Here is a 21,001-nt window from a genome sequence, read left to right as displayed (position 1 = left end):
AGACACAGAGGCATGCAAACACAGGAGCCTGTCAAGATGAGGAGACAGAGAAGAATGGCCCAAAAGAGGGAACGGATCAAGGTTCCAGTGGGAGAACAAAGCGACGAGGAGATAGCCATCCTAACATACATAGAGTTCAAAACACTGTGATAAAGATGCTCACAGGCTTAAGTATGGCAAACACATAAGGGAAGAAGAGAAGACTATGCTAAATGAAACGAAGGAAAATCCACACAAAACCAATGATGAAGGAAAGGAAACCAGGGTTAAAATCAATGATTTGGTACATGAGGAAGAAAAAAAAAAAACAATCGACCAGTATAAAATGAGGAAACAAGAATTGAAAAAAATGAGGAGAGGCTTGGGAATCTCTGGGACAAGTTTAAACATGCCAACATCGGAATCGTAGGGGTGGCAGAAGGAGAAGAGGAAGAGCAAGAAATTGAAAATTTATGTGAAAAAATAATGAAGGAAAACTTCCTTAATTTGGTGGAGGAAATAGACATACAAGTCCAGGAAGCACAGAGAGTCCCAAACAAGCTAGATACAAGGAGGATCACACCAAGACACATCATAATTAAAATGCCAAAGTTTCAAGATAAAGAGACAATATTAAGAGCAACAAGAGAAATGCAGGGAGTACCTACAAAGGGGTGACTATTAGACTATCAGCTGATTTCTCAAAAGAAACTTTATAAGGAAGAAGGGACTGACAAGAAGTATTCAATGTGATGAAAAGCAAGGACATACAACCAAGACTACTCTATCCAGCAAAGCTATCATTTAGAATGGAAAGGCAGAGAAAGTGCTTCCCAGACAAGGTAAAGCTAGAGGAGTTCATCATCACCAAGCCATTATTACATGAAATGTTAAAGGGGCTTATTTAAGAAAAAGAAGATCAAAATTATGAACATTAAAATGACAACAAACTCACAACTATCAACAACTGAATCTAAAAAATAAAAACAAAATTCAACAAAGCAAACCGGAATAGGAAAAGAATCATAGGTGGCATCTTGAGGAATTACAAAAAGGAGGAACTTGTAAAGAATAGATTCTGTAGTGTGTGTAGGTGGAAGTGATTCTTCAAATGGTTCCTTTGACAAAGCACAGGGTACTGAGTGAACTCTGAATAGACAGAAAATGAAACCAGGAAGCAGGAACAATTAAGAAATGTTTGGCTCTTGGGTATATTTACTTTTCTGTCCTCCACCCTGTCCCTCTTTTTAATACATGGACTGATTTGTTACCTACCTCCTGCTTCTGTTTTCTCTGGTCATGGGTGGAAATGTATGCCTTTCTCTACCACAGAGTTCTGTGTACACAATCATGCCAACACTGAGGCAGGCTTATTGCCCAGCCTCTTCCATCAGCACCTCCAGAAGCCATTCACGTTCTTATAAGGATTAAATACTATTGTTAGGGCTTTGTCTTGGATGCTAACCTTATTCTTGTACATTCTTTTTTTTTTTTTTTTAATGTTTTTTATTGATTATATTGTTACAACAGTTCCAATTTTCTCCCCCTTGTTCCCCTCCACCCAGCACCCCCCTCCCCCAGCAATCCCCCCCAAGTCCATACCCCTGGTTCATAAAAATTAACTATCCCCCCCCCCTCAAATATTAGGACCCTTTGTAATCTTGTAAAGGACAATGGGCGAAGGTCTCAAGCTCCTCTAGCTGCTTCAAGCTGGACATGGTCGTCGTCCTACCTACCCTTGGGTCCAGAAAACCCTAATAAGAGTGGGGGTGTGGAGGGGAGGGTGGCCTTCCCACATGGGGAAGGATCGTGCAGACTCCAGGTCAGTTGGCTGTCTCCGGTCAACGGCGTGCTTGGTTTAACAGGCTGGTGTCCTTGTTGTGTTCTGAGGGCAACAGATTTGGCGAAAAGGGTTAAAAGACATCATTCAATTCTTGTACATTCTTAATGTTGGTTTTGCCAGCTCTTCATTACATCATTAATTGGAGGTGGGTGAAGGTAATGTAGCTTATAAAGGGGTTTCAGTGCTGCTTCTTTTTTACCACCACCCCACTCCCAGCCCCCAGACACACATACATACTGAGTTTCCAGACAGATGGTGAATGCTTAGGAAACCTACTTTACAGCATAGTTTGGGGAAGTCATAATGGAAAAAACAGACCTACGGTTCCTCTTTAGTTGACTTTCTTGGTACCAAATTAAAGTAGGACTTTGGAAAGTTTCTCACCTTTAATCAAATCAGAAAGCAATTTTTTAGGTCTGGAGCTGTTTCCAAGCCATTCTACCAGAAAAAAAAAAAATTGGCTTGAAAATATTTGATAAGGTCACTAGTTATTTTGGAGGCTAACAATATCCTTTTGCCATTATTTCTTCTGAAACACAAGTACGCCCTGGCCCTTTGTGCATTAGCATAGAAAGTTTGGGTGAACACCAATCCTGGTATGTAAGGTTCACATGTTCTTTCAACAACCATTTATTTAGCTCTATTCTATACCAAGAGGCTGTGCCCTTAGTGTAGAATTAAATTTTGTGTAATTCCTAAATTAAATAGACACAGAAGAATAATTCACTATTTCAGCTCATGGAGGTTACCATTTAATGTGAAATATTTTAAGATTGTATATGTATGTGTGTATGTGCATGTGTGGTTTGACAAGATGTAGACTTGAGGAGCCAGAGTTGTTGAGTGACCCATTTAGTCCCCTATATTACATGAGATTCAGTAATAAACCCTTGACTCCATCTTTCTCATGAAAAATGAACAACATGTCTGTCTGGTGCTAGGGTCACAGAGAGGTATGGGACACATCCTCTGCCTTCAGGAGGTTCACTGTGTCATGTGGAAGACAGGAGGTTTAGATGAAAAAAGGTACCACAGAGTAGCATGTATTTATTGCCAAAGGAAAACAAGAGAAATTATTTCTTTTTATTTTCCTCCAAAATGGGATCTTAAAAAAATTTTTGAGATCATTTTAGGCAGAAGAAGAGTTAAAAAATAGTACAGAGAATTTCTGTATAGCATTTACCCAGATTGCCCTAAAATATTAGCATATTACTAAATTTACTTTATATTTCTCTCTTCATACATAACTCATGCACATACATATTTTGTTTTTGATAGACACTTGAGCATAAGTTGCAGGCATAAAGCCCCTTTACCCCTACATACCTCAATGTGCATTTACTAAATACTGTATAAGGTGTTTGTTCTCTGACATAATGACAGTATGGTTATCAAAATCACAGTATAAATATTTGTACAATAAATGTTATATAATCCACACACATTCAGATTTACCATTTGTTTCAAACATTTCCATTTTGGCAAGAGAAGGTCCAAGATTATGCATTTCATTCAGTTGTCTTGTCTCTTTTGTTTTCTTTAATGTGGAATGGTTTCCAAGTCTTTCTTTGTATTTCATAACATTGTCATTTGTGGGGAGCATTCAGCTCAGTTATTACTAATAATGTCTGATTTTTTTGTTTCAATATTTTATTTATACCCAAAACAGAATTTGTTATTTTTCAACATCCTGGCTTTAAAGAAGCTAACTTATCCTTAATATTTTAATATGACTCTCTTAGTTTATCTCATTTCAAACCAGATGATTACCATATTTGATTTTTCTTTCCCCTCAAGAACCAGTGATGAATAAATCACTTTTAAATTACTTTCAGCTTACTAAAATCTCTTTGCTGAACCTCTCTGTGAATCCATTTAAAAATCAAATCAAATCAAGAAAATGTCCAAAAAGAAAATAAATAAATAAATAAAATGAATAGAGGAGCAATGGAATACAGGAGACAGGTGATGATGGCTAGAAAGTGGCAGAATATCAGTGAAAAGAAAAAAGGGAGCCAAAGAAAGAAAAAAGGCAGAAAAAGAAAAGGAAGGAAAAGAAAGAAAGGAAAGAGGCAAAGACAAAAACTGTTGTATTCTAAGTACTTGAATTAGGAGGATGTAAAGTTGTTGGAAGGGGGCCAACATTAATTAGTATTATTGATATGATGCAGTTCCTGACCTAGGTGTGAATTGAAATGGCTCATTGAAATGGAAAAGGGGAAGTCACCAGAAGAGGAGACATTCAAGTTGTTGAATAATTAGTTGATGGGTCACCTAAGCTTGTGTTGAAATGACTGAAGATGGAGGCAGGAGGGGCTGAGATAAAGGAAGCCTGAACCAACCACTGAATCATTCATGAATAAGGAGCAGTAGATGATCACTGGGGAGGGGAAATGGGAAGTATGGTATAAGCAAATGGTTAATTTTCCAAAGAGCAGGAGTTTTACAAAAGGGAGAGCAAATAATGTTCTTGGAGTGGCAATAGGGAGGAGGGGATGTTTAGGCAGGTTCTCTGTTGGAGAGGACTGCAGAAGACATGGTATCCCCATGGGACATTTATGGCTCAGTCATGGCAAGAAGTTGAAATGGTTATTTGGAGAAGATGATAAATATAAAAAAGAATTTGTTCATTTTAGATCAGAATTTTGAAGAGTACCTGGCCAAGTGTCAGCGTGTAGTACATATTTATTGATAGAATTAGTAACTCAACCAACCAATGATGAACATGGTAGAAAAACCTGTATCATCTCTAGCCCATAAGCCAACGTGATTTGCATGTTGCCATAAAATGAGCTCTTTGATTCAGACTGCTTCAGGTCTACTTTCTTTAATTAAAAACTCCATTCAGGCATCATTAAGATCCTCAGCTCTCAGTCAGAAAAATACTTTTTCTTGAAATGCTTTGTTCCTACATACAGGGGGGATTGTAGTCAAAGAGGATGAGTTTCCTCCACATTATCTTGTAATTATTCTCAGAATGAGGTTCAATCTAATTCTCACGTTTCTGCTAAACTAAAAGTATCAAATGCCTTTAACAAGTGCCTCATCTCAGAGCCTCCATACTTACCTACTTCTTTTTAATTCTCTGCTGACACCCTTAAACATATTTTTATTATTTTTAAAAATTGTATTTATTTTTTAATAGTTGATTACATTGTATTTTTTCTATTACCATCTATGCCCCCAATACACTTTTCCACCTCCACCCACCCCCTTCCCTCTGCAATCAACACACTGTTGTCCATGTCCATGAATCCTTTCTATTTTATGCTTGATCGCTCTACCCCACTACACCCTCCAGAGAGGTCAGCCTGTTCTCCCTGAGTCTGTCTCTATTTTGCTTGTTAGTTCAGTTTGTTGATTAGATTCCATATATGAGTGAAATCATATGATATTTGTCTTTTTCTGACTGACTTATATCACTTAACATAATACTTTCCAGGTCCATTCATGCTGCTGCAAAGGGTAAAATTTTCTTTTTTATGGCCAAGTAATATTCTATTGTATAAGTGTACCATAGCTATTTTATCCAGTCATCTACTGATGGGTACTTGGGCTGCTTCCAAATCTTGGCTGTTGTAAATAACACTGCAATGAACATAGGGGTCTGCATATTTTTTCAAATTAGTGTTTTGGTTTTCTTCAGATAAATTCCCAGAAGTGGAATCGCTGGGTCGGAAAGCAATTCCATTTTTTAATTTTTTGAGGTCACTACATACTGCTTTCCACAGTGGCTACACAAATCTACATTTCCAACAGCAGTGCAAAAGTGTTCCGTTTCTCTACATTCTTGCCAGCACTTGTTGTTTGTTGATATTCTGACAGGTATGAGGTGATATCTTATTATGGTTTTAATTTGCATTTTTCTGATGATTAGTGACCTTGAGCATCTTTTCATATGTTTGTTGGCCATATGCATGTCCTCCTTGGAGAAATATCTATTCTGGTCCTTTCCCTATTTTCTAATTGATTTGTTTGGGGGGTTTTGTGGGGGGTGGTATTGAGTTTTATAAGTTCTTTATAAATTTTGGATATTAACCCCTCATCAGATATATTGGCAAATATGTTCTTCCATTCAGTGGGTTGTCTTTTCATTTTTGTTGATTGTTTCCTTTGCTGTTCAAAAACTTATTTAGTTTGATATTTATATGAAACCACAAAAAAACCCAAATAGCATAGTGATCTTGAGAAAGAAGAACAAAGTTGGAGCAATCATGCTACTTAATATCAAACTATATTATAAGGCCATAGTAATCAAAACAGCAATGATACTGGCATAAAAACAGGCATATAGATCATTGGAACAGAGTAGAGCATCCAGAAATAAACCCAAGACTTGATTGTCAATTAATATTTGACAAAGGAGGCAAAAACATATAAAGAGTTAAAGATAGTTTATTCAATAAATGGTGTTGGGAAAATTGGACAGATACATGCATAAAAATGAAACTAGACTACCTTTTTATGCCACACACAAGAATAAATTCAAAAAGGATTAAAGAGTTGAATGTTAGACTGGAAATCATAAAAATCTTAGAAGAAAACATAGGCAGTAAAATCTCAGACATTGCTCATAGCAATATTTTTCCTTAGTCAAGGAAAATTTTTTAAAAATCAACAAATGGGACTAATCATATTTTAAATACACTTTTAAAGTTGTATCTTAGTCTTCAGACTTTTTTATTGAGGTATAAATGACATGCAATAAACTATACATATTTAAAGTGTACAATTAGATACTTAAGAAACTATCAACACAGTCAAGATAATAAACTTAGTTCTCTCTGGTGTGTTTCCGTTGTTGAACATTGTACCACAAAGCAAAAGCTCACCAGTTCGATTCTCAGTCAGGTCAGGGCACATGCCTGGGTTGTAGGTTCTCTCCCCAGTCAGGACACATATGGATCAATGTTTCTCTCCCTCTTTTTCTCCCTCCCTTCTTCTCTCTATATATAATGAATTTAACCATCACCTCTAAAAGTTTCTTCCTGTCTCTTTCCAATTTATTCTCTTCTCTCTGCACTCCATTCATAGAAAAATCACAGTTCTGCTTTTTTCATTATGAGTAAAATTTACATTTCCTAGAATTTTATATAAATAGAATCATACAGTAAGTACTTTTCTGTGGCTTCTTTCATGCAGCATAATTATTTTAAGATTTGTTCATATTGCTCTGCTGGATTTATCAACAGTTTATTTTTTGTGTGCTGGATGGTATTTCATTGTATGGACTGACTACAATTTATTTACTCATTCATTTGTTAATGGACATGTGAGTTGTTTCCAGTTTGGGTTATGACAAACAAAGCTGCTGTGAACATTCATGTACAAGTCTTTGTATGAACATACTCTTTTACTCATCTTGGGGAAATACCTAGGAGAAGAATTGTAGTCATATGGTAGATAAATGTTTAACTTTTGAGAAACTTGAAAGCTCTTCTTAAAAGTGATTGTAGCATTTCACTTTCACACCAGTAGTAACCAAATGTGAGTTCTGTTTCTTCCACATCCTTGTCAGCACTTAATGTGGTTTGTCCTTTTAATTTTAGCACTTCTCAGGTATGTAGTATGAAGCTTTTATTTTGCATTTCCATATTAACTAATGGTGTTGAGTATCTGATTATATGGCTGTTTGTCATCCACTTGTCTTCTTCGGTGAAGTGTCTATTTAAATCACTTCCATTTTATATGAGGTTGACAACTTAATAAAAGTATTGTGTTTTGAAAGTTTTTTATTCATTCAGGTTGTGGGTTATTAAACAGATAGGGGATTTACAAATATTTTCTCCCATTCTGTGGATTGTCTTAATAGTATCTTTTGAAAAGCAAAGTTCTTAATTTTAATGATGCCAAATTTATCAATTTTTATTTTATGAATTGTGCTTCTGGTGTTATATCTAAGAAACTCTGCCTAACCTAGGGATACAAAATTTTTTTCCTATAATTTTTTTTTAGTTTTAAGTTTTACATTTAGGCCTATAATCCATTTTGAGATAATTTTTGTAGAAGTGTGAAGAACAGATCAATATTTTTGGTTCATTTTTTATTTGTACATGGATATCCAAATGTTTCAGTGCCATTAATTGAAAAGATTACCCTTTATCTAATCATGCCTTTGCTGCTTTGTCAAAAGTCACTGGCTATATATGTGTGGATTTATTTCTGGAGACTGTATTATGTTCTATTGATGTACTTGCATACCTTGATGCCAAAAACACTGTTTTGATTATTGTAGCCTTATAATGAATGAGTCTTAAATATTTTTTTAAATTAAATTTATTGGGATGACTTTGGTTCATAAAATTATGTAGGTTTCAAGTGTACAATTCTATATAATTACATCATCTATATATTGCATTCTCTATTTAACACCCAAAGTCAAATCTCCATTCATCATCATATATTTACCCTTTACCCTTCTTTAAAGTATATTTTATTGATTATGCTATTACAGTTGTCCCAATTTATTTTCCCTTTCTTCCCTCTGACCAACGCCCTCCTCCCTCCAGCAATTCCACCCCCTTTACTTCATGTCCATGGGTCATGCATATAAATTCTTTGACTTTACCCTTTTCTATACTATCCTTAATATCCCCTGTCTATTCTGCACCAACGAACTATGCTTTTTAATCCCTGCCCCATTTCCCCTTTCTCTCCCTTCCCCCTCCCAGCTGATACCCCTCCAAATGCTCTCCCTACCTATGATTCTGTTCCCACTCTGGCTGTCTGCTTAGTTTGTTTTTGTTTTTGTTTTTTAGATTCATTTGTTGATAGTTGTGAGTTTGTGGTCATTTTAATGTTCATAGTTTTCATCTTCTTTTTCCTAAATAAGTCTTTTAACATTCCATTTAATAATGGCTTGGTGATGATGAACTCCTTTATCTTTACCTTGTCTGGGAAGCGCTTTCTCTGTCCTTCCATTTTAAATGATAGCTTTGCTGAATAGAGTAATCTTGGTTGTAGGTCCTTGCTTTTCATAACTTTGAGTAATTCTTGCCAGTTCCTTCTTGCCTGCAAAGTTTCTTTTGAGAAATCAGCTGATAGCCTTGTAGGAACCCCTTTGTAAGTAACTGTCTTCTTTCCTCTTGTTGTTTTTGAGATTCTCTCTTTATTTTGAACCTTTGGCATTTTAATTATGATGTGTCTTGGTGTGGTCCTCTCTGGGTGTAGCTTGTTTGGGACTCTGTGCTTCCTGGACTTGTATGTCTATTTCCTTCACCAAATTAGGGAAGTTTTCCTTCATTATTTTTTCACATAAGTTTTCAATTTATTGCTCTTCCTCTTCTCCTTCTGGCACCCTATGATTTGGATGGTAGCATATTTAAAGTTGTCCAAGAGGTTCCTAAGCCTCTTCTGTTTGTTTGTTCGTTTATTTGTTTGTTTCAATTTTTGTTTCCTCCTTCTGTACTGGTTGACTGTTTCTTTCTTAAGTTCCAATTCATTGATTTGAATCCTGGTTTCTGTCCCTTTACCACTAGTTTCATGTGGGTTTTCCTTCATTTCACTTAGCATAGCCTTTATTTCTTCTCTTACGTGTTTGTTGTGCTTAATCTTCTCTGTTAAATCTGTGAGCATTATTATTATCAGTGTTTTGAACTCTCATATGTTGGGTTGGCTATCTCCTCATCACTCAGTTCTTCCACTGGAACCTTGATCTGTCCCCCGTTTTGGGCCATACTTCTCTGCCTTCTCAACTTGACATCTTTCTGTGTTTGCCCTTTTGTCTTAAGAAGAGCTGTCACACCTGTTATGTTTTAAGGGGCAGAACCTTAGGTATCTGTCAGTGAGGGGTGACCAGTTTCAATATGTTGTGGCACTGTATGTGGGAGAAGGGTGTGAGAGGGAACAATGCTGCTTACCCAGCACTCACCCCTTTTCCAGGCACTTCTTCTGCTTCCTGTACTGAACAAACTGACTCTTTTGAGACTGGTAGTTTATTCCTTTGCCCCAACACCCACTAGTTTTCACAGTCAGAAGCAATGTGGCTCTATTTTCCCCAGTGCTGGAACAATGAGCTGTGCAGTCTGGTCTGGGGCTGGGATCGCTTCCTGGGTTTCCCTCCCTACTTTTAAAATGTATGACTGTGCTTTTTGCCTGGGCCACCGCCCCTGTGCCGCTGCTGCAGTCACTGCAGCTGACACACTGCATTCTTTCTGCCTGGCTCTGTCCCTCCTACCTGTCTGGCTGAGTATTTCTTCATTTCTTTGTTTGTTGAATTTCCATGTAGTTCTATTTTCTGGAATTTCTGGTGGTATTTTTAGTTTTGAGGCAGTTGTAAATCCCTTCTTAGTTGTGAGGGAGCTGCAGCATGTCTACCTATGCTCCCATCTTGGCTCGAAGTTACCCTTTCCCTTTATTGCTCCCCTTCACCCCCCTTCTCCTCTGGTAACCACCATATTGTTGACTATGTCTATGAGTTTTTGTTTGTTTTGTTTGTTTGTTTGTTCATTTGTTGTTTTCAGTTTTATATCCCACATATGAGTGGAATCATTTGGCTCTTGACTTTTTCTGTCTGACTTATTTTGCTTAGCATGATATTCTCAAGGTCCATCCATGTTGTCTCAAATGGCAGTACTTCATCTTTTCTTATGACTGAGTAGTATTACATTGTATATGTGTACCATATCTTCTTTAGAAGTGTGTTATTTAATTTTATATTTGGGGATTTATTTTTTATATAGGTCTATATTGTAATTTTTAAAACAGTTTTATTGATATATAATTTACATATAAATTGCACCTGTTTAAAATGTAAAGTTAAATGTCTGATATATTCATGGAGTTGTATAACCATCCTCACGGTTTTAGAATATTTTCATTACTCTACAAAGAAACCTGGTATCATTAGCTGTCACTCTCCATTCCTCCCCTGCCTTCCTTCCTACCTCCTTAGCCTAAGACAACCACTAATCTACTTTATTTCTCTCCAGATTTGCTTATTTTGTATATTTCACATAAATGAAATCATATAATACCGGGTCTTTTGTGACTGGCTTCTTTCATGTAACATGAAAAGAAAAAGTGAAGTGATGAAAACAATACAAAGATGAAAAGGGAGTTGGCCATTAGTGTCCTATCCATATCCCCTTGGCCTTGGCCTTGCTCTCTCTAGAGCTCCTTTTTATGAACCTGTGATTTCTGTTAGTACTTGTGACACTGCCCAAAGTTTTTTGTTTTGTTTTTTGACCAAAGCATTATGCTCAGCCCACAGTCAGATCAAGCAAGAAGTGTCAGTGTGTTTGTGTTAATGCTAAGAAACAGCCTACAACTGGTGACAGACAGGAAGTTGTGGACTTCAATTCTTTGCCTGTTGGTTGATAGAACTCTTAGACGTGTTCTACAATGTCTTAAAGACTTTCTCAGTAGATTTTAGCTCCCTGACCACAGTGGTAACTTGCTTAATAATGTTATTGGATTTCTTCCCTTTCACGTCTTACCTTAACACTCCTCTATTAGTGTTTCCTAGAATTGCCTCTCAAATAAATTACTTATACTTCTGAGTCTGCTTCTAGGGAATGCTAACCATGCCTCATAATTTAAGAACAAATTGAGAGCCAAAACGACTCCCCCACAAAGCCATTAAAAAATTAGCCTGCAGATTAAAAAATAACAATAATAAATAAATAAAACAATTTAAAGAAAAGGTACTTGGAGGACAAATACTAATTAGAAAAAAGGTAATTGATGTCCTGGAATTAGGGGCACTAACAAATGTATCAGAAATTGTATTTAAAAGCCAATAGAGAATCTGAGGAGAAGATGGCGGCGGAATAGGTAGCAGTGTTATCTGCTTGCTCCTATTGTAGAAAGGCTTAAAGTACAAACACGGAGACAAGCGAGTGAATGTGAATTTCGGACAACGCGAGGTGGGAAGGGAGTGTGAGAGAGGAGTGGAAAATGGCAAAAGGCTCGCCCACACTCTCAAGGGGAGTCGCTGGGCCCACCAAGCCTGGTGCCACTATTGCACCGTAACCCAGAGGGGCAGCTGCAGACTGGCAGCAGTGTTGTCTGCTTGCCCCTATCACGGAAAACTTTAAAGTACAAACACAGAGATGAGTGAGTGAGTGCGAATTTCGGACAGCGCCAGCAGGGAAGGAAGTGTGAGAGCAGAGTAAAGAAGGGCAAAAGGCTTGCCCATGCTCTCAAGGGGAATCACTGGGCCCACCAGCCCAGTTACTGAGCCAGCTGAGCCTGCCACCACTTCCGCACCGCACCCCAGAGAGGCAGCTGCAGACCAGCTCACCGGCCTGGATCTGCCTGGAAACTGCTGCTTGCCGTAGGCGCTGGGACCAGCGGAATCCCAGAGGGAGACAATAGGAAGGTTTCCTTGAAACAGTCGGAGGTGTGGGAGGACAGCAAACGGCCCAGACTGTGGGAAGCTATGTGAGCAGAGTCTGGGGGGGAACCCCTGTTCTGGCAGGTCTGAGCTGGGGGCCCCACACCCTGGGTGCGCACATCGAGGTGCCACTGAACACAAAAGAGTGGAACTGGGCCGGGAGAGCTGCGACAGAAACGCGGGCTTGGTGGGGGCCCCAGGTGGGCCGGCAGTGTGTACAGACAGATGGTGAGACACTACCAGCCAGGGACAGACACAGCCAGGTGCTGTGGCTTGGAGCATAGAGACTTCTTGGGAGGAGGAGCGAAGACAGGATCCAAGGCAGGGCTGGACTAGGAACATGCGCACTGGCTTGCCAACAGAACAGCATTGCTAGAGAAGCCTGAGGACTGCTGGAGGGCGCTGCAGGACAATTGGGGAGAGAACCAACTCTGCAGCTCACAGCAGATAGTTACAATAGGCCCCTGAGGGAGAGAAAAACAGCCACAGACCAACCAGAGCTCCTCACAGCCTGCCAACCAGGAAAAAATTTGAAACACATGGAATTTTGACCAGGTGTGTATCCAGAAAAAGAAGACTACACACAAACGCTGAACTGAGTAAACACTTTCTTTTAAATTTAAATTTTTATTTTAATTTATTTTTATTTTTATTTTTTTATATAATTTTTTTCTTTCTTTTTCTCTTTAAACTATCTCTTTAATCTGTTTCATACCATCTCTCCCTTCCATCCTTCATCTTTAATTTTTGTTTGTTTGTCTGTTTTGTTTAGCCTCCCTTTCACACTAAATATCTAGCATATAACTACTATATAAATCTAATACTATACACTATCACTTTCTGACTGTATCCTGCATTCTTCCCTCTCTCTTTTTTTATTATTAACATACAACGTAAATATTATTTACTGTCTTTCACAGTCTTAACACTACTTGCTACTATTATTACTCAATCATCCCCCCTCTCAAAAATCATCTTTTTCTTTATTTAAAACAACTCTTATCCATTTCTCCTATAGTATAATAGCCCTAACCTGTTTACATTTATATTAATACTGGCTCATTTGATGCCAATAGTGGGATAGGGGTGGGGGATATTTTTGAGGGTGTGGGTTTCTTGCCTGGGCTGTGTGTTTATGTTTTTAACAGCATCTCCACAAAGAACTCAAGACAAGGTGGGCAGAGTGACTCTCAATTCACTAGCCAGAGGGAAGGTCCCACCAAAGAGCATCTGAAATATAACCAGACAGCATAAACAAATGACATAAAGGGTACCCCAAGAACATCAGGCTCAGAAGATCAAAGAGACTGCACCACTGAAACCCCCAGATCTCCTATAAAGAATCTCATACCTCAAAGGAGGGAAATCAAAGCAAAAAAAATCCAAAAAACAAAAACAAACAAGAAGAATCCAACATGGGAAGATGCAGAAACAATGTTGCAATGAAAGGGAAAGAGGAATCGCCAGAAAGAGAAGTAGATGGAATAGACATAGCCCAAATGTCAGACATGGAATTCAAAAGAATGGTGGTAAAGAAGCTCAATGTACTTGACAACCTCAAAAATAACTACAACAACCTCCAAGGAAGTTACCAACAGCTCCAAGAAAATTACAGGGAACTTACGGAGAACTACACTAGCATAAAAAAAGGACATAGAAACTATTAATAAGAACCAGGGAGAAATGAAGAATACAATCTCTGAACTGAAAAACACAGTAGAATCAATCAAAAGCAGGCTAAACGAAGCAGAGGATCAGATTAGTGAGTTAGAAGACAATGTAGAAAAAAATTCCCAGACAATACAACAAAATGAAAAAGTATGAAGAAAGTCTAAGGGAATTACAGGATAACATGAGACAAAATAATATCCGGATCACTGGAATAAAAGAGGGAGAAGAAGGAGAACAAGGAATAGAGAAGCTGATAGGAGAAACAGTAGTAATAGTAGAGGCCAGGAGTGCTGCTCAACATCTTCCAATGCATAAGACAGCCCCACAGCAAAGAATTACAGTAGTTGGTCTCTATATTGCAGTTCACTTATCGCGGACTCACTGTATCGCGGGATTTTAAAAAATATTATATTTAATTATTTATCACGGATTTTTCGCTATATCACAGGATTTTGCAGTACTGTATATGTATGTTGTTAAAGTTACATAGGTTTAAGAGTGTAGAATATGTTTAAGAACATAAGTAGTGTTTATAAAAGTGTGGAAAGGTTAATAAGGGAATGGGAAAGGTTAATAAGGAACTGGGAATGGTTTATAAGTTTGGGAAGGGTTTATAAAGCCTTAATATATCGTCAGCAGCCGTCCATCTCGAGAGACGATGGTGTAGCTTCTTAAGAGTCTATCTGCACCGCCGAGAATGGCTGTGCAGTCCGACTCGGGAGTGACACGGTATCTGTCTCCTCCCGTGTTAAATCGACATCTTGCGATGACGCTGGAGTGTCCTCTCCAGTGAAGCTGAAGCTACAGAGCCTGGGCAGGGTGATATGGAGGGTCTGCTGTTGCCCATGCAGCAGACCCCCCTCTCTTCGCAGCTGAAGGGTCCAAGGGAAAAACGGAGTCAATACAGCTTGGTTTCAGGTGCGCCGCAGGAGTTGCCGGTGTTGACTATAACGTCAAACCGCCTTAGGGACTCCGGCTCCGGATTTTCTGTCGGGATTTACTCCCTTAGCCTTTCCCCTGAAGAGGTATGCCGCAAGGCAGCGGAGGTTTTTTGGAGTCAGAGTTTTGCTTCTCTGATGTGCCCTGACTGGAAGATCGAACCAGCGACACTTAGCTCGCAGGCTGACACTCAATCCACTGAGCCAAACCAGCCAGGGGGAAAAATATATATAAATACTAAAATAAATGTAAGGTTCCTACTTCATGGATTTTCACCTATCACGGGGGGGGTCTAGAACATTCATCGTCGTCGTCGGCAGCCGTCCGTCTCGAGAGACGATGGTGTAGCTTCTTAAGAGTCCATCTGCACCGCCGAGAATGGCTGTGCAGTCCGACTCGGGAGTGACACGGTATCTGTCTCCTCCCGTGTTGAATCGACATCTTGCGATGACGCTGGAGTGTCCTCTCCAGTGAAGCTGAAGCTACAGAGCCTGGGCAGGGTGATATGGAGGGTCTGCTGTTGCCCATGCAGCAGACGCCCCCTCTCTTCGCAGCTGAAGGGCCCAAGGGAAAGACGGAGTCAATACAGCTTGGCTTCAGGTGCGCCGCAGGAGTTGCCGGTGTTGACTACAACGTCAAACCGCCTTAGGGACTCCGGCTCCGGATTTTCTGTCGGGGTTTACTCCCTTAGCCTTTCCCCTGAAGAGGTATGCCGCAAGGCAGCGGAGGTTTTTTGGAGTCAGAGTTTTCCTTCTCTGATGTGCCCTGACTGGAAGATCGAACCAGCGACACTTAGCTCGCAGGCCGACGCTCAATCCACTGAGCCAAACCAGCCAGGAATAATATTTCTATTATATATGCATTATGCCCACAATAAGTGGGGGAATACTGTATTTGGCCAATATGTCAATAGCACCAAGAAACTTCACGAACCATTTCTGACATGTTTGATCAGTCATAGCACCTTCTCCATATACTGCACAAATCTTTTTTGTGTGTTTTAGTTCTGTTTTTACCTTTCTTGAAATAAGCATAATACACCAAAAATGTTGTGTATTTTCTTCCATCTTCAATATTAAAATGGCTGCACAAAAATTCACCAATTTTGATAAGTTTTTTAAATACATGCTGATATGGCAGCTGTCACAATACAATCTAACAAAATTGTTTCAAATGAAGTTAGACAACTAATCACTACTAGCGCCATTATATGAAAAAAACTAAATGAACTTTTTAGCCAACCCAATATCTATCTTACTATGAGACATTCATACCTATTAAGCCCTGGGCTTGGAAAACTGCACCCCTGGATGTTCACACGTTTGGTTTCACCTTATCAGTCATATCTATGTTCAAGTATAACCTCAGAGAAGTTTTCTCTGACCACAGTCTCTAGAACTGTACCACACCTCACCACATCCCCAGTCACTCTCTATCTTGTTTCCTGGTTTGTTTTCTGCAGAACACTTATCACAATCTACAATTATATGATTTATTTGATTCTTGTTTATTCTCTGTTCTCTCCCAGTAGAATATAAGCTCAATAAAAGCAGAAACTTTGCCTTGTTCACAGCAAGAGCTTAATATTTGATGAGTGTATTTGTTAACATTTATGTTTTTAATAGTGCAATTTTCTCTTTTATTATTTTTTATTGTTATTCTATTATAGCCGTCCCAACTTTTCTCCCTTTGCCCTCCTCCACCCAGCCTAACCCCCACTCCCACAGTCAATTCCCACACTATTGTCCATGTCCATGATCATTCATACATGTTCTTTAACTAGATCCTTCCCCTTCTTTCCACCATTATCTCCTTACCCCCTCCCCTCTGGACACTGTCAGTCTGTTCCATGTTTCCATGTCTCTGGTTCTACTTTGCTCATTATTTTGTTCATTAGATTCCTCTTATAAGTGAGATCATATAGTATTTGTCTTTCATCAACTGGCTTATTTCTCTTAGCATATTTTCAAGTTCCATTCATGCTGTCACAAAAGGCAGGAGTTCTTTCTTTCTGCTGTGTAGTGTTCCATTGTGTGAATGTGCCACAGTTTTTTGATCCACTTGTCTACTGATGGGCATGTAAGCTGTTTCTAGCACTTGGCTATTGTAAATAGTGCTGCTATGAACATAGAGGGTGCGTAGGTTCTTTTAAATTGGTGTTTTGGGATCCTTAGGGTATATTCCCAGCAGCGGAATTGCTGGGTCAAAAAGCAGTTTGATTTTTAATTTTCGGAGAAAAGTCCACACTGTTCTCCACAGTGGCTGCACCAGTTTGCATTCCCACCAACAGTGCACTAGGGTTCCCTTTTCTGCACATCCTCACCACCACTTGTTGTTTGTTGATGATGGCCATTCTGACTGGTGTAAAGTGGTATCTCTTTGTGGTTTTTATTTGCATCTCTCTGATGGCTTGTGATGTTGAGTGTCCTTTCATATGTCTATGGGCCCTCTGTATGTCCTTCTTGAAGCGGTGTCTCTTCAGGTCTTTTGCCCAGTTTTTAATTGGGTTGTTTGTTGAGTTGTGTTGGGGACCCCCAACCCACAGAGATCCTTTGGTGTTGCAGATGATGTGAAGGCTTCCCAGGCAGCTTGTGCTAGGGGAGAGAAGGCCAGCAAATGTCTGAGAGACAAATATCTCAGTTGCCTTCCTCCAGGATCTTTTATTAAGTGCAGTAAGCTTAAGGGCATATAGCATGCACATAAAGCTCATCAATGAATTAAATAGTTCTGTTTACAGAAAACGGGTATTGTTCAGGGATAACAATTGAAGGAACGTTGAGATCTCCCTCAAGTCAGGGTGTGTTGGACACAAAGACTTCAGATGGCCATAAAATAGGGAGGGTGAATTCATTTGAGTTAAAGTTAAAACCTGTGCTGCTGGTACAATAAAGTGATCAAGTGAGGTGAAAGAACAAGGCAAACTTCAAAGGACATAAAGCATTTACTCATAGCCTGATTACCATCAGGGCCCACTTGCTATAGCATTGAGGCACATATGCACCCAACTTTCCCAGTTTTCCAGTCAGGTCTTACAGGCTTTGTTTCCTTTGCCTGGCCTGCATTGGGCTCCAAGTCTTGATACTTTCCCAGGGGCACCCCAACAGAGTTGTATGAGCTCTTTATATATTTTGGAGATCAAATCTTTGTCTTATGTATCATTGGCAAATATATTCTCCCATACAGTTTGTTCCCTTTTTATTTTGATGATTGTTTCTTTAGCTGTGCAGAAGCTTTTTAATTTAATATAGTCCCATTTGTTTATTTTTTTCCTTTATTTCTCTTGCCCTAGGAGATATATGAGCAAAAATATTGCTACATGGGATATCTGAAACTTTACTGCCTATGCTTCCTGCTAGGACTTTTATGGTATCATGACATATTTAAGTCTTTTATCGATTTTGAGTTTATTCTGGTGTATGGTGTAAGTTTGGTGGTCTGGTTTCATTTTTTGTCCAGTTCTTCCAACACCATTTATTGGAAAGACTATTTTTACTCCACTGTATTTGTTAACATTTATTAAATATCACCTGCTCTTCCAAGTAGCATACTACTGCTCTGACTGTATAGCTCAGTTGGTTAGAGCATCATCCCAATCCAAGGTTGTGGGTTTGATCCCCAGCTAGGTTACATAGAAGAATCAACCAATGAGTGAATAAGTAAGTAGAATAACATCTCTCTCTCTCTCTCTCTCATATAAATAAATAAATAAATAAATAAATAAATAAATAAATAAATAAATAAGTAACTGTTTTGGTTAATGACAAAATAGCACACTATTTTTACTTAAATAAATTTGTTTATATGTTTTTTCATGCTGAGAGTAATGCAGCCATATTTTTCCCTGGGATTATCTGTAGTACCTCATCTGCATGTTTTTTATTCATTAGAACAGGATTTCTGTTGTGCCCCAACACTTTTCCAAGCTAGAAAAGGTAAAGCTTTATTATAGCAAGAATAATTTGGTCCCACTCAACTGTAGGCAATGAGGGTAAGGAAGCTCTCACTGAATTATCTAGTTAATCCCAGTGAAGGAGTCGTATTGAGTAATTTCATCCATCTGCTATTGAAATATGGATTTAACCTTATAAAGAAAACCTACACATGGTGCTCTGGGCACATACAAGCCTATTCATTGAGCTTTCCCTTTTGGTTTTCTTATTTTCACAAGGACTTGAGCATTCCCTGAACTTCAGCTTAAAGCAAGATTCTGGTTCTCTGACTGGTATTTATCACCACTCTTCCTAGGGTTTATGTCCCCCAGAAACTAGCTAAGATTTTATTCTTAACCAGATATACCATTAACAATCAGGACACCACTACGGTTCTGTTGCCATTCTCTGTCTTCTGAGTTGAACCACCCTTGATACCAAAACAAGTCCAGATCAATCCTGGGGTTTCTACACTCAGTTCTACATCTCATTTAGTTTCCCAGAGTCCATTTCTGCCCATTGCAGACTAGCCTGATGCTGAGATCCCAGCATGCTTGGAACTTGTGTCTGTCCAAGATACTTGTGCTGAATTTACTTTCCAACCCTGAGCTTTCCTCTTTAAAAATGTATGGAAAGAAAATGAGATATTTCTCTATAAGCTGTTTGAATATTTCATGAGAGTCTGTCTCACTTAGAACACTTTCACTTATTTTATTTTAACTTAACTTTGGGAAGGATATATAATAACCTTTATACTATTTTCGATGTAATAGTAGCTTTAAAAAACACCTTTAATTTCCTACATCCCAAGTATCTTCAGTTTTCCACAACCATCATCATTGAAATATCTGTATGATGATTTTTAATTATTGTTATTGTTATTGTTGTTAAGTGTGTCCCTTCAGTAATTAGCATTGTACAACCCAGCTTAATAGAGTGAAGTTCTAGGCTTTGAGTGACCCCCACAAAAGGTGGCTCAATCAAGATTGAAAGAGCCAATGCAAAAGCTGATAAATACAAGGAATGCAGGTCCCTACTGGGAGCATTGCCATTATATAATGTCTCTTTGCTTGAGAAGTTGCTTATTCAAATGTCTGTGGGTTAAGTGGGGACTCTATTGCATTTGCAAAGCAATGTTCAGTAAACATTACCATCATTGTCCATTATTGTCATAATCATCATTATGAGCTGATACTCTTCAGGTATAAGCTTACACTTTTGTGAATTCTGTATGTTAGGAATGCATTCTCTGTGAATAAAGTACTATAGGATGGGATGGAATAACCTTATTACAGTGAATGGGTTTTCATTTCTTATGGAGAACTTTGGTTCAGAGAATAAGTGAACCAAACAACATGGTAGAAGGTATCTATTCAACATATTAGAAATGCACTGTGTGAAAGCCTACTGAGATCTAGAAATTGAATTGACGTTGTGCTCCTCAGTCTACCCTCTCACTTCAGACCTGGAAAGAACTCAACAATCATACAAGGGCAAAGATAATGCACTCATCTTGTCCAAGAACTTCCCTTGATTGAGGAGGAATAGAGAGAAACAAACCTGGATATATTTATTGAAGCTAAATTTATGGACTGCTGCCCAGTGCTAGGCACTGTACCAGGCATGTTACACACATGAGCACATTTATTCCTTCCAAGAACCCAGTGTTATAGGAGCTCTTATTGTCTTTTTTATGGATAACACATTAAATATTGTAAGCTACTAAGCAGCAGAGCTGAGCTTTGAAAATTTTCTTCCAGAATAAGAAATAAAAGAAAAAATGAACATCATCTGGAACAGTCAGAGAAGTCTCTGAAATTAACCTGTCGCAGGACTCAGAAAATTTCAGAAAACTGCTTCTTCAGTAAGCTGCAAGAAGACACGGCCCAAATTAACTGGGAAGAGAAGCCATAAAGATACTTAAGATAAAATTTTAACAGAATACAAGGAAAATATTACAAAATAAATAGAATCAGAATAAATCATCCAGATTCTTATTTTCCTTTTTTTAAAATATATATATTTGTATATTATATTGATCATGCTGTTACAGTCATCCCATATTTCTTTCCCCTTTGCTCCCCTCTGCCCAGCACCCCTCTCCCTCCAGCAATTTCACCCCCCTTAGTTCATGTCCATTGGTTGTGCATATAAGTTCTCTGACTTCACCCTTGCCTGTACTATTCTTAACATTCCCCTGTCTATTCTGCACCCTCCTGTTACGCTTCTTAATCTCTGCACCATTTCCCCACTTCCCCTTCCCCCTCCCACTGATACCTCTCCAAATGCTTCCCATACCTATGA

Source organism: Furipterus horrens, unplaced genomic scaffold (genome assembly GCF_987537825.1).
Source record: "Furipterus horrens unplaced genomic scaffold, mFurHor1.1.pri manual_scaffold_2, whole genome shotgun sequence".
In the NCBI taxonomy this organism is placed as follows: Eukaryota; Metazoa; Chordata; class Mammalia; order Chiroptera; family Furipteridae; genus Furipterus; species Furipterus horrens.
Note: the sequence above shows the minus strand (reverse complement) of the source record.